The sequence below is a fragment of the Plutella xylostella genome, chromosome 21, assembly GCF_932276165.1.
Source record: "Plutella xylostella chromosome 21, ilPluXylo3.1, whole genome shotgun sequence".
In the NCBI taxonomy this organism is placed as follows: Eukaryota; Metazoa; Arthropoda; class Insecta; order Lepidoptera; family Plutellidae; genus Plutella; species Plutella xylostella.
Window position 1 is genome coordinate 5010835 of NC_064001.1, and position 15875 is coordinate 5026709.

General features: G+C 34.8%; 1 protein-coding gene across 1 annotated transcript in view; it reads left to right on the forward strand.

The window, feature by feature from the left end:
- The first annotated feature begins 13442 nt into the window (after window positions 1-13442).
- The window catches only part of LOC105395858 (gonadotropin-releasing hormone receptor), a 51214-nt gene continuing 48781 nt past the window's right edge, over window positions 13443-15875 (forward strand). Inside the window, exon 1 of the mRNA XM_038115773.2 lies at window positions 13443-13928. The gene's annotated coding sequence lies outside the window, so the exon portion shown is untranslated. The remainder of the gene's footprint in view (window positions 13929-15875) is intronic.

The following is a 15875-nucleotide window of genomic DNA, read 5'->3' on the forward strand; positions in this document are numbered from 1 at the left end:
TTAAACTTGGTAATGAACACGCATTTATTTGTATATATCGGTCACCTTCAATCCATAGTTTGGATCGGTTTCTATCGTCCTTAAGCGTTGTAATAGATTCAGTTAAAGCATTTCCAAACACGTACGTGTTAGGTGACATAAATGTGGACATAAAAGACAACAATGTAGACCCAAGATCAGCTATTTATCTAGACCTTCTAGCTATGCATGGCCTCCTGCCTAGTCACTTATTTCCCACTCATGGACCTAATTGCATTGACCACTTTTTCGCTAAAATTAATGATAAAACTTTGAGTATAGTATGTAAATCATCTGTCACTGACCATAGCAGTGTAGTCGTGTCAGTTGCGAAAAAAGGGGACAAAAAAACGAAACCGCAGCTAACTACAACTAGGGTTGACTATGAAAATGTTATAAATGATCTAAAAGATATCAATTGGACCGATCTTTTTAATTCTAACGACCCAAATGTGGCCACCAGCATCTTCTTATCCACCGTATCATCTGTGATCGAAAAACATACCTCTGTACATACAATACCTAAACGGAAGGCCATTCTGAAGCCCTGGATAACACCTGGGCTTATACGTTGTATGCGTTGGCGTGATAGACTACACCAAAAGCATAAAAAGAATCCGGAAAATGTTGTCCTTCATCTATCATATAAAAGATATCGCAATTACTGCACTAACATTCTTCATAAACTAAAAAGGACATATGAAAGATCAGAACTTAACAAACATCATAATAACATTAAGAAAACATGGACCATTATTAAACAAATTTGTAACTTTAACAGTAACACTGATCCGCCCTCTGAGTTACTAAATATCAAAAAAACTCCAAAAGATTCTGCTGACTTCATAAATAACTTTTTTGTAAGCGTGGGTAGTTCATTGGCTAACAAAACACTAAACACGTTGGACCAATCTGAGATGGACTTGGCTTCTAAAATTAAGTTGACTAATGGAACCCCCTTTTCAATTACGTTATTGCCTACAGATAATTTGGAAATCAGAAAGATTATTTTAAATATGAAATCCTCCTCAGCCACAGGTCGTGACGGTATATCATCTATTTTCTTTAAGCACGCGGTCCAGTATATAACCCAGCCAATAGTTCATATAACAAATCTATGCTTGGACAGAGGTATTTTTCCGCTCTTACTCAAAGAAGCTATTGTTATTCCTGTCCATAAATCTGGGGATAGAGGCAGTATCGACAATTACAGACCAATATCGCTTCTTCCTGCATTGGCTAAAATTATAGAAAAAGTTATTAATTCAAGACTCCTAAACTTTCTCGAATCTCATGGTTTACTATCGAACAATCAATTTGGTTTCAGACACAATACATCTACTACTGATGCCATTGAGTCCATGGTGACTCATGTAGTTGAGAAAATGGATAACCATAGGAAATGTCTAGGAATCTATCTGGATTTAGCCAAAGCATTTGATACTGTCTCTATCCCAATACTTATTCGTAAACTGGAGTGTATTGGTGTGCGTGGTGTGCCACTACAACTTCTCATAGACTACCTTAGTAATCGAACGCAATCGGTTCGAGTTGGCGGAGAGCTAAGTTGTAGTGCTAGTGTCTCTTTTGGTGTTCCTCAAGGATCTGTGCTGGGCCCTACCTTATTCCTGGTCTACATTAATGAGTTGTGCAAAAAAGAATTAAAAAATGCTAAAATCGTAACTTTTGCTGATGATACAGTTGTGTTGTTTGACGGTTCGTCATGGGATGAAGTTAAGTCTCTGGCTGAGCAAGGGTTTAGTGAGATCATTAAATGGCTAAATTCAAATCTCCTGACTCTGAACTATACCAAAACTAAATACATAACCTTTTCCATCCGTAATAATACACAACCATTATTAGACCTCAACCTTAAAGCACACGCCTGTGATGACCCAACAATCTGTAACTGCTATGTTCTAACACCAACAAACTCTGTTAAATATCTAGGATTAGTAGTTGATAGAAACCTTCGATGGACGGATCACATTCATGCCCTTAGTAAAAGAATTAGAAAATTAATGTGTATATTCAAAAAAATCAAACATATAAATGACAACAAGATCATAAAAATGACTTATTTCGCTCTCTGCGAATCTATTATTTCATACGGAATAGTATCTTGGGGTGGAACTGATAAATCGAGGCTTATCAAAGTTGAAAGAGCGCAACGAGGGGTTCTAAAAGTCGCTTTTAGCAAGAAATTCCGTTACCCAACTATTAAGTTATACGAGGAGTCTAATGTTCTTACGGTTCGTCAACTATATATAAAATATTTAGTTCTTCGCCAAAACACCTATGCCAAATTAGATGTCTCAACCAAAAGACTACAGCATAAAGTTTATATCTCACCCACACTGAACACTAAATTTGCGCAAAACTTTGCATACTTCCGCGGCCCGTATATCTACAACTTAATAAATAAATATACAAACCTCAGTGGGTTATCTAGGCAGTGCTGTAAAACAACGTTGGTTAACTATCTGAAAGGGCTAAACTACAGTTCTACTGAGGATCTTCTTATAATAATAGATTAAAATGTTAAATATTTTTTATAGCAATAATTAAGGACTTATTTTTTATTTTGTTTTATAAAAGTTGCTATACTGTAGAAACAAAATAGATTGACTTATTGTTACCTACCTACCTAGATTAAAATTGCAATAAAGTGCCTGCTGTTATTCACTAATTGGTATAAGTAACTATTTTATGTATGTTTGCTTCTTTAAATGCAATGTTCAATTACGTACCTACCTAGATTAAAATTGCAATAAAATACCTACTGTTATTCATTAATTAGTGTATATAAGTAACAATAATACTTACCATTTATGTAAATTGTTACCGTCATGTTTGCTTCTTAAATTTCACTAACTCCGCAGTTTTAGTGGTCTAACCGGCTCACCTCACCGGTGTACAAGCGTATACATTATTTTTTATCAATACTACACCTTATGGCGTTCGCCTAAGATTCCCGTGATTCTCTGCGCTAACTTGTTTGTATCGTTGACCAACTGCTGCGTACATTAGTTTCAATACTACCCACATGTTCTTGCGGAATTTAATAATTTAGAAATTGTACTTATGCAGATCATGATAACATTAGAATTAAAGATTACTTAGTGTTGTTATTTCTTTTTGCTGTTGTTTGACTAAGCTTTAATTACCCTCTTGTCATGTAGTGTAATTCTGATCCCAAGCACATAGCGTAGGGCATGCAGGAGGGTGATTAAATGATTAGTACCTATACCTATTTACCTATTCTGGTGATTGTACCTACCTATATTTAACCATTAAATTGTATTGCTTAACTTTACGTGTTGATAACTTTATGTAAGTAAGTACCTAATTAAGTTAGTTATTTAGATACTGCTTTCCTTACCTATGATAAAATAAATACCTACTTTCTAAGTGTGTGCTCAAGATGTCCGTAGGGTGGCGTCGAAAGCCATAATACAGGGTTTACCTAGTTTGGTTTTCGATGTGTATTGTGTTAGGTTAACATTTATGCTCACACTAGTATAGTTGTACCTACTTTAAAATTGACGTTGTATACCTACTACCGATGTTTGTAAATGAATAAAGATATTTCTATTTCTATTTCTATTTCAAACACCAATCTGAATCCGTTCATTGGTTCCAAGAGAGCCCTGAGGGTGGGCGGTGATGTTGATAGTGCTTATCGTGATGAATTCTTTAAACAACTAATCCTCAGGCCACTCAAACTGAATTCACGATTCAAGTATTGGATTTTCTGTGTGACACACATTGATAGGTTTTATGTACGCAAGTATGTAAGGTACAAACGGGCACATCAAACACCGGAACCAAGGGTTGGACATATTGTTATCGTAAGGGAGGATAGTCCGGCTCCGGTTCATAAACGTTATGATGACAAAGCAGCAAAGCAAGGCATGCTGGTTTGGACAATCTCACCCGTGTGGTTAGTTTTATATGTACCTAATGAGATTGTCAAAAGATCAAGCACAAACTTTGTGTTTTACCAGTTGCTATTTGTTTTGTTAAGTTGTTATTTAATATTTTAAGTGTTGTCTATGTAGTAATGTGCAATATGTGTACTATTTGTTTTTTTTACTGAGATTTGTGTACTTTTAGTTTTGGTTATTTCAAGGTAGGTACCTATAGCGATTTCTACAGTTTATTTGATGGACAGTGTGTCCATGGCGGGCGGTATGTTCAATCGCTATCAGAGGCTCTGGCAACGACCTCTATTAGGCTTATTTGTAACTAATTGGTATTGATATCTATCGTCTGTGTTATCTATTTAGTAGCATATCTATGGCATATTTAGGGCCATAAACCTCTACAGAGGGTGTAATTCATATTTGGAATAGTCAGGTTTCTAATAAGCTGTGTCAATGAAATATATGATTCATTCATAACTGGGACACCGTTGTTTCTATACCGCCGGACAATATTGGGATTTTTCAATAATGAAAACAAAATTGATTCAAATAAGTACATCCAAATTGATATTTGCGTAGAGAAATAAAATATACGCGCACATAATAAAAAATTGGTATACTCTCCTCTTAAGATATGAATCACTGAACTTTTAAAAAGAGAACCATTTGATATCGCCTTAGGGACAATTTAAGTACTTACACATGAAAAGTTTTTTTGGTAAGATCCACGAATTTTGCCACCATTTTAAAGGAAAAGTACCTTCTTACTTTGTACGTGACCACTTAAAGTTCAGTTTCAGTTCACACTTTTTATTCTTACTTTCTAACTTTTAAAGCTATTCTTGTCTCTTGTCAGACTATAGGTAGAAAGTGAAGTACGAAAAACGGACCAATGAAAACAGTTCGTACAGTCTACAAAATTGAAAAGTATCCACCCAACAATACCCAATAAATGGGTATTTAGGAAAACATTTGCTATCGCTTGTACTCTCATGCCCCTGGCACGGGTGCGATAGAGATGCACTGCAGCTCGCGACTGACAATAGGTACTTTTCTTGATGAAATTCTGGTTTCGGGAGAAAACGTTTTACACTAACTAAATATCAACCAATCGCTTTGATTTTGATGTTAATCGCTTCAACATAATATAATCTAGGTTTATAGCTTTCGCTTTTTTTAAAAAAATACTTTGTTATTGTTGAATAAACCGTTTGATTCAACAAAGTTTTTATCACAAAAATTACGTTATTTGAGGTGCCTATAATTTTGAATCAACCCTCCCACAGGGACCAGGCTTAGAAGGTCTCTTCTACGTATAGTTTTAGTTATGTACATAGGTTTAGTTTGTATAATATATAGGTAGTTTAGTTTGTAATTTTGAATCTATAGAAAATTTTGAAAAATGGAAATGCTATAAACCTAGTAATTCCTTGTGTCAATAACATACTAAAAATCATGGAGATTGGATAATATTTAGAGGTAGTAAAACGTTTTCGCTTTTTGTCTGGACGAGCAAGTGCTATACTTCCCTCTTAAACGAAAGCAAAAACTAAAGATTTTGTGTGTGTTAGATTAGTAATCTTATTCTATTCGGAATGTAGTCGTGGGTAAAATCAGGAATTACCCCCAGCGCTTACATACACTATCATAAGTCTCCTCCGTATAAGATTTTCGTACACCTTTTCATACTGCTTTGACGGAATTGACGAGGAAGGCATCTCTTTTTTTTACTGTACATCGTTCACATGTCGTTCACCAATTTTGCTAACACGTCAAGCGCGCTCCACACTCGCACCGCGAAGTCGAATTCGAAGAAGAATTTACGCCGCGGTTCGCGCACAACTGTGTCCCTCCACACTCACGAAGCTTCGCAGCGTTGTTCACAACTTCAATGAAAATATGTAGATAAAACAGCGAGTGTGGATGCGTTCGCGTTCGCGCTTCGCGTACCCTTTGTCGCGGGCCAAAAAACCGACACCGGACGGGAAGCGCCGCGAACCGCGAACGCGAAGGCGCGAACAACATCTACACTCGCGTTTCGCGCTTTCGCGGGCGTTCGCGGCGCGAGTGTGGAGCGCGTGTCACGTTTGAATCACGTCATACTGTTATCGCAGATAAGTCTTTATTTTTAATTAAAATAACCACAGAAAATTATATGACATAGGTACTTCACCAAGTACGAATGATAAAAAATACCATGAAATTAATAAGCATGGCCAATCCCTAGAACACGTGAGTATCACTACAGACACGGTATTAAAACATATTTGCGGGATTCCATGGAAGCATGTGGAATTGCAGAATCACGCATTTAATATAAATCTTCCTTAAGACCAAGCTTCCACGTGTAGACATGCGTTGCAGAATAAAATTGTAAGCATTAGATCTCAAGATCTTATTTTGCTCTACAATTTAAGACTATTCACTTTGAAACCGTAACCGTCCATCTCATTACATTATTTACCGTAGATTCCTCGGATTGCACTGCATCGTACTAATCTAATTAATGCTCAATTTCTATTCCTTTTTACCAACGTTTCCAGTTTAAATAGCAATACTACCTACATAAAAGCAAGGTAGGAGTAGGACTAATGATGAACTCAGTAGAAATAAATACCTACCTAGTGACGACCGAATGGTGTAGAGGTTAGTGACCCTAACTGCTATGCCCAAAGTCCCGGGTTCGATTCCCGGCTAGGGCAGATATTTATTTAAACACAGATATTTGTACACGGTCTTGGGTACTTATGTATGCATGTATTTGTGTATGTATACATAAATGAAAGGTCCGATATCCATGTCTGACTAGTTTGGGGTCGGATGGCCGTGTGTGAGATGTCCGCTCATATTATTATATTATATTACTGAGTGTTGCAAAAAGGGTAAACTAATGTATAAACTATAAACAGGGTGTACAAAAGGGTGGACTTAAATACTATAAGTAAGCATCTTCTACCAGCAGTCAACAGACGGTATGTGGTAGAGATTTTAATTGTATTTCCATTGAATTATATTAGGTATACCTATTGGGTATTTCATAATTTTTCCGTTATGTTTTTAATATTTTTTTCATGGATGCGGTAACAGGACTGTGATATAAATGGAATACTTACGGCCATATTGAACCACAAAAATTTATTGCTCGTTTTATACCCGTAATAAAAATTAAGACTGACTAGTAGTACCTATCTATTATGCATATAATTTTTACGATACGATTTAGGTAATTAATCCCGATTTAACTATAGGCAACGATCAGGCACCAAACTCTGGCTCGGGTACTAAATCAGCGGCTTTCATCCCTGTAGTAACAAAGTACTATAAAGTCATGTTCAAAGAAATTATATTCTATTCTATTCTATTCAATGAACTTAGATTCTATTTCATTAATTTAAAACTGAAAATAGGCACCTTTTGAAAAGCATTTGTAACTATCAAGATGATATATTATTTATTTGTATACTTACAAAAAAACAGACACAATTACACACTATAGTTAAGTAACTTACCGCTTAGAGCGATTTCTTCCAGGATATTATCAAGCGTGATTGGTTTCCGTTTGTATTATTATTATTAGAAGACATAAACATGATTGCAAGCCTCGTGTGTTTATTCTATGAGATTGATAATACTAGCACGGAATTAGACTGAGCCCGAATCTAATCATAGTACTATGTTGCTTTAGTTTAAATCAATAAACAATAACGTACAGTACCTTCTTGAAATGCGAATGCTTAACGCTTATGCTTGGCTCAATCTAAATGTATTAATGTCGATCTAGTAGGTATTAGTAGTAGGTAGTATATATATCTATGGTACAATATGCACTTTCTAGTAGTAGTTATAGTTATTGTGAAAAAGTGTTATATAAAACGCAAACGCCCGTATCATCCAGATAAATTCCATCATTTTGATACTTTCCTTGTATATTTTGAACCACAAAAGCTAAATAATTATTGTACAATGCTTAAATCCAAATATTTCAGTTTAATTTTCATGGCATCCTTGTTTTATGGCTGAAAAAGAGTTTCCTTGTTGCTGAATTTTATTAATGTGTTATTATTTTATCCCAATTAAATGAATTATGTTTATGATTCATAAATAATGCTTCTGTGGGGCACTCGTAAAATAATATATTTATTAAATTAAATTAAATAAATGACTCATAATATTGAAAATATTTTGTTTTATCGCAGCACAATTTTATTCATTTAAAAAACTCCAATGCTTGCATATTTTTTAACCGACTTTGAAAAAAGGAGGAGGTTCTCAGTTCGTCTGTATGTATGTTTTTTTTATTATAAAACAAAGTAGGCATTTCTTCCTTTAATACATTATTGTCCTCAATGGATTAGAATAAACTTTTTCTACCGGTATTTCAGTTCAAAGAACCGCTTCATACCTTTTGTTACATTAAGAAAGAGTTCAGTAACAATAATACTGCGGGGCGGGCAGATTCTATTGACACAGATGGTACATACTTTTATGTACTTCTGAGAATATATGGAGGTCCTACAGTAAACGGTCTTTTAATGTTTGTAAGATGCAAACAATTTCCTACAAAGGTCCCAGGTTATTGCTTTGTTAAACTTGAAGTCTAACTTATGTTGAAATGTTTTTTATTATAAACTAGCTGTTCCCGCGCGCTTCGCTTCGCCTTAAAAAGTTTTCCCGTGGGAATTCCGGGATAAAGTAGCCTATGTTCTTTCCCAGGGTCTAGACCGTATGTATACCAAATTTCATTCAAATCCGTTCAGTAGTTTTGGCGTGAAAGAGTAACAGACAGACAGACAGACAGACAGACAGACAGACAGACAGACAGACAGACACAGTTACTTTCGCATTTATAATATTAGTTAGGATGTTATATTTTAGCGGTATTTTATTAATGATCAGATAAATTAATATAATACCTATATTAAGTTATCTCGGGAATAATTCTGAAATGTCACGTCTGAATTTCACGTTTGTGTTTGTGTAGAAAGAGGTTGCCGAAAAATTATCTATCTTCTAAAGATACCTATAATAATAATAATATAATAATATACCTGAAGATTTCAGGAAAGGATTTCTGTGTGGGACATTCACCTTACTGATTCATTGTCGGTAGAATGTCTTAGAATGTGTTTTGTATCTATTAATATCATAATTTTATGCAACATAATTATTTGCCTATTTATCATAATATGCATCAAGTTACATTGTTAATTGAGCATATTTAGGTAGGTATTGTACCTACCTTTACAAACGTAATTTGACTGACATTGCGTTTAATAACTTGAAGTGTTTAACAATTAACAACATTGATTCTGTCGGTTTACATCTAAAATAACTCGATCTGTTATTTCTGTCGCAGCCGGATCGTATAATCCGCCGCATTACATTACGGCTGGCCGCATTACATGACAGGGCCGCTTTGTAATGCGCCGGATCAACGTTTAGCCGGATTGAATACGGCTGAATGAAATTTCGGCGGATTGTATTCGACGTCGTGCGTCCTTCAATATGGCTGGCCGTAATGTAATACGGCGAGGAATTAGCCGCCGCTTTGAAAGTTTTTAGTTTTCATTTTTAAAACTCGTGTCGCTGCCTGAAATAACAACAACAATGGCGTCGGATACAGTTCATGCGATGCAGTTTGCGAACATATGAGTGTTTTAAATGACGAAATCGTGATAAATACGTTAGTGGACAGTGACTTTAAGAACAATTTTAACGTGTAGTTAAATATTTTCTATTCCGCTCAATGTGGGACAGTGAAGAAAACATAAACAAAGGACCGAGTTTCGGAAGTTATAATGCACGTCAAAACAGGTAAAGTGACCATGGATTCTGGAAATTCCACACAATATTACTGGGGCAAAAAATATAATATCATGAATGTGGCCGGCAAACTGTCTTAGATCCCTACATATAAATGATTAGTTCATTATATTGTTGTAAAGTATTTTCTATGAAAAATAGCATAGTATTTTGAAAATGCGTTACTTAATTCTAAAGCTAATTATTTTATTTACTATATTAGTGTCTATGATAATAATTCTTGACTAGTAAAATAATTCGTATGAAGAAACCTATGCGTGATTAATAACAAAAGTTTTTTTAATTCAAACGTTGTTTTATTTTATAAGTATGGTCATGGTCAACCTACAATTTCAGTACACGTACGATATGGCTAAACGTGGGCCGCCGTATTGAACAACGTATGGAAAGGACAATTCGGCTAAAGGTTGATCCGGCGCATTACAAAGCGGCCCTGTTATGTAATGTGGCCAGCCGTAATGTAATGCGGCGGATTATACGATCCGGCTGCGACATTTCTATAACTTAACCTTCACGGGTGAATCTAAAGAGCTGTCAAAATCATAAAGTTTAGCTTAGTTATACCGACTTATACCTACGCAGACCTAAAGCGCCATTTACACTATTACCTATGTAGTGTTGTTTTGGTGTGTGGTGCTGGTCTCCTTCTCTGATCTTTATCAAATTTGTCTAAAAATATACCCCCTTATTCATAGAGAAGTTACAGAACGTTTTAACTAATAAAGTGTTTTGTCCCTCTCAGACAAAGAACAATTTGTTCTTTGACAGAGAGGGACAAAACAGTGTATTTGTTAAAACGTATTGTAACTTTTCTATGAATAAGGGGGTTAATATATAATTCTTCTGTACAACGCGGACTAATACCTAATCATTAAAAATAATAAAACAAGTCTGTGATCCTGACTGAGTTTTGCGCGACATCACCACATCGATATCCATCGAAGGACGGGAAGGAAGAAACTATTAAATTTGCAGTAAAAAGTACGAATTTGTCCGTATGTTTTTGAAGCTACAAAATCACACGTTTTATAAATAATAAAATATGCACAATTAGCAGCTACTGTAATGCTGTTATGCAACGTGTAAGATTACAATTAGGACCGACAGGTCATTAACGTTTAGTTCTTTTCTTGATGTGTGAAATTATTTTATTTACAATATTTGTAATAATTTTTATTTGACAATATTTGGGTTACAATTAAATTAGTAAGACATACGAATGGCGTAGTGGTTAGTGACCCTGACTAATGAGCCGAAGTTCCCGGGTTCGATTCCCGGCTGGGGCAGATATTTGATTAAGCACAGATATTTGTTCTCGGGTCTTGGATGTGCCCGTAAAATGGCAATAGGCTCGCCCCCTATTACATTGGGACTAAAACATTACACTGGCGAAAAGTGGGTGCAGCAATACACCTCTGCCTACCCCGGAAGGGAGTACATTAGTACAAGGCGTGAGTGTGTGTGTGTGTGTGTTTTTTTTTAGTAAGACATATTAGTTACGTTACAAGTTGGCTATTTCAATTTATAGGTGACCTAAAAGGTGACAGACATTGCTTATAATAGGAATAGACCTGTGCTATACCTACACACTTCCACTCCCCAGGAACTAGCAACCAAATATGACTTATTATAACAGAATTGTGGTGTCTTAGGCTTAAATAGTAAAAATATTGATACATTTAGTATAGACTAAGAAGAATAGGTTGATATATTAAACAGTTAGTTGCACTGTTTTGAAAGGGGGCGAAGTTCCTGTACGTGGCTCTCTCGAGTGGAACCTTGTACAATTTGTACATATCCCCTTATTTTCAGCTCAGCCAGCTTCGCTCCCGTGTTAATTAGAACAGCAAGCCTGGCTATTGCAATAGGTGAGATAGGTGCTCTGATGATCCAAGAATAGATAATCTCGTTTCTCTCGGATATAGACGTGCTAACAGAATATGTTCAACTGTCCCATCCACTACCACCACACGTGTCATAAACAAATGAGAATTTATAAAATCGATTTATTTCAAAACTCTTTTATATGAGCAGTGATGTTGGTGGCTCAGTCGGTAAAGGAAACGTCAGCTTCTCACACCAGAGATGCGGGTTCAAATCCCGGCGCTGACATGTAGGCACTTACCAATGTTTTCTTTGCAATTTAAGTACAATGTACACCAAAGATATTACGGTGAAGGAAAACATTATGAGGAAACCAGCACATCTAATATGTGCATTGGAAATACTCATTTAAAAACGGCGATACGTCTCGTGACCTTTCACGTACCGCGAAAAGCGGATGACTCGCCTGCGAGTCACCTCTGACTACTCCTTTGGGGAGTAAAGTCCTGAAAAATTTAATTGTTGTCTCATAATGCAACCGGTAAGTTTAATGCAACGGCATTATGTACTGTCTTGGTTAGCGCAACCCCGATACTTATTTTTTTAATAGACGAGAGTGACCCTCCAGTCTGTGCTATGATGACAACAAACAACAATAATTATTATAAACCCGAAATAATCGACATCAAAAGCTTTATATAGAAGCTTAAGTTACCCATAAAATATGGATAGATAATGATCACTGTAAACCGATAATTTTGTTTCTCAGAAATTTAACTTGGTTGAGGAGTTATGCGTTTGTTTGTGGGACTTTGATACATAAACAGCCGGATAAATTACTCAGTGCACGACCAGTGAAAAAGTTCCAGTGACAAAAGCACCAAATTACTCCTAAACGGAAAAGGCCTTATAGAATTAGGTAACATTTAACAGTGCACCAGGGGCTCTATCGCGAATTCAAAACAAAGTAACATTTACAAAGTAATTAGGGTTCAATTCCAATATCAATTAGGATCCAAAAATATTCGCGATATGCAGCCAGTATAATACCAACTACAAATAAATACTTATCATAATGTTGAGTATAATTCTTTTATCGAATGTTTTAAAAATTGGGTCATTTAGTGTCGGCATTTTGTGAGTGGAACTTTTTTATTGCTCATGATTGTATAATTAAAAAGTTAAGCAGGAAACATACAGTAGGCACCCGAGTCCACGTTGTTCTATGTACAGTAGCGATGTGATTGATTGGCTCAATTACTATTGAGCATGCTCATATTGTTCATCCATAGATATTACTGTTATTGAAGGAAAATCTAGTCTCAAATCCACATACATCTCAAAACTAAACCACTCGATACGATATGAATGACACTATATACTAAATATTATGCCTTGATTTTAAAGAACCTAGTTTTTCAGAATAGGTTAGTAGGTTATTATATTATTAGTTCCTAGGTTATTATAAATTAGAAAAATATAGGTATATTTATTAGTGGATAAACTATATACTTTTGTTTTACAGGCACTAAATTCGTGTTCTTATACTCGTATTACTAGAATATTTCATAATTTATCATTCATTTACGACTACTTATTAGGACGACCCTCTGAGATGACCACATTGGTCTCAATAATAATAATAATAACACAAATATTTTACTCTTTAATACTCTTTTTGGGTGTTGGATTTTGTTAATGATAAACATGGGTTTGCTTTGTAGAACTTTAGGTACTAGTCATCGGTAGATAGCTAGTTAGAAACATTGAATGTGGCAGTTAGTCGTGAATCGTGAATCACTCCATACGTTTTTAACCGAGTGGTACTGTTGTTTCATTGCTAGCGAAGTTGTTTCTGACTTCAACTAGTAACTAAAAATTCTCAAATGTGCATTAAATAATCCGTCGTGTTCAAAAGAAAAACTAAATTATTTGTTGTTCAATAATAAAAAGACACACTGACACTGTAGCTTTTTACAAAAACAACTGCGTCTGTTTGGACGTTATTGTTGCCAATCGCAATCATAACTATTATACCGCAGCCTTATTAATGACATTTACAGTACGTCTAGCTCTTGTGTACAACACTTGTGATCACAGCTGTAGTAAGAAGGCATAATAGAGGCAGTATGAGGCACACGTTTTCGCTGAGTTTTCCGACTTCATTTCAGTCCGCCCTGAAACATCGCACGGTACTGTTGCCTCTGCCCGCTGTAACTGAAACCAAGTGGAGTGAAAGTTTGCAATAACTCAGTTGTGTGAATACGTGTTAAGTTGTGAGTCTGATGATTTCACTGTATTTTATGCGAACTGTGCTAATGCTGACGGATGTGCAAGGTAGGTGATTTTTTCATTGTGGTTTCGGTTAAATATTCGGCTAGTGTAGTTTTTATTTTTTAATTAATTTTTATATCATTTTTGAATAAGTTATTATCTATGTATCAATGACTATGTCGGTAAAAAAAAATATTACTAAATGTGTGGAATATTTATCAAAATTTAAAGTTTTTTCTTTATATTTTAGAAAAAGTAAAATAGTAGGTAGTTCATCATAAGTTGTAAATATCCTGAAGAGATTGTTTGTTTTGTTATGTTATTACACATTAATTGTTTTTTAATATATATATATATATATATTAAATATATATTATATATATATATATATATATAATATATGATAAGAAACATAAATACCTACCTACCTGCAGTTAAATTGTAGACTGCAATAAAATAAAAATCGCGTTAAGTAGGTGCTATTGTTCGCAAGTTGATCGCGTTACAATCACAGCTGAGTTGAATGACATTCACTTATAGACATTTATTGCTATTTATTTATTTAACTCTTAATTGTACAAATATTACAAATAAAAGTACAAAGGGTGGACTTAACGCTATTAATACTAACTTTAATTAATGTTTTTTTATAAAACCTTCTTCAGAAAAAAAAAAGTTAATTGGAGGGGTTGGTTATGAGTTCATGTCAGTAAGGTACTACTTAATGAAATTACTTAATTACTAATGTCTAGTTTTCAGTATTTTCCTCAATTCACGGATTTAATAGTATTGGTGAGATACCTAATTAGATATAAGTTGCAAGACCTACGTGTGTATATAATAATATATAGCATTATTATACAGACATTATCACCCCAGAGTGTGACGTTTATGAGAAAAACATATTGAGAATAATTGAATACCAATTGATGCTAAATTAATTCTCAAATAAAGAACACAACAAGATCAGATTAAAAACCGATAAATCAAACGATTGCTGGCTTACGTGTAAATTAAAAGCGATTCCCCAAATACCTTCAAATATTTGCCAAAAAACTAATTCAATTGTTTATGGCCAACCTTTTCACAAACACGTGGAAAATATGGCCAAAAGACTTGCGTGCGTAAACATCTTACTCGATCAGAGTAAATACAATGAACTTTAGTAAAAAATACACTTGTAACAGTCATAACAATAATGACTAATGATAGCCAATCATGACAGTAAAAACTGCGAATGCAGCATTCATCGTATAAGGTATTTACAATGGTACTATGAACCTTTTTTCTTTTATATTATAATAAAATGTTGAAAAAAAAAACATATTTTTCATGTTTGTTTAGTAATACTGTACTTGTATTTTTTGGGTACTGGGTTTTGTAAGAGCAATTTTTTGTGACACAAGTAATGTGAGATACCCAGACTTGTAATACTAGAACCAGTATTTAGGCACTGTTGTTTTTGGTTAAATAAATATCTAAATATACAGGATGCGTTTTTCGTGGGGAAAAATCCAAAAGTAGGCCACTGAGCTCATCTTTCTGGACAACTTTTGTAATAATGACCTAGGAATATCACAAAAAATGCTGTTGTTTACGTGGCTTTGTGTATGGGATTATAACAAAAGTAAATCAGAATGAAGAGCTCTGTTACCTACATACTTTCGGATGTGCATCTACGAAATACTCACCTGTATTTAATGGATGTTACCAGCTATGCAATTCAGTAAAAATATGCATTAGACGAAAGTAAAGAACTGAGAGAAAGAAGGCATCGGAAGACATTCAAAGGTAACAGTTATTCACAAGCAATGAAAATGTTCCACTCACAAAATGACCCCAATTTTTACTAACATTTAATTTAAACTTGAACACAATATTTACGTTTTTAGTTGGTAATATTATGATGCGCTGTTAAATGTACCTACTTCAATATTGCAAAAGACTTCTGTTCTATTCTATTCTGAGAGGGGACAAAGTTCCTGTACGTGGCTCTCTCGACTGGAACCT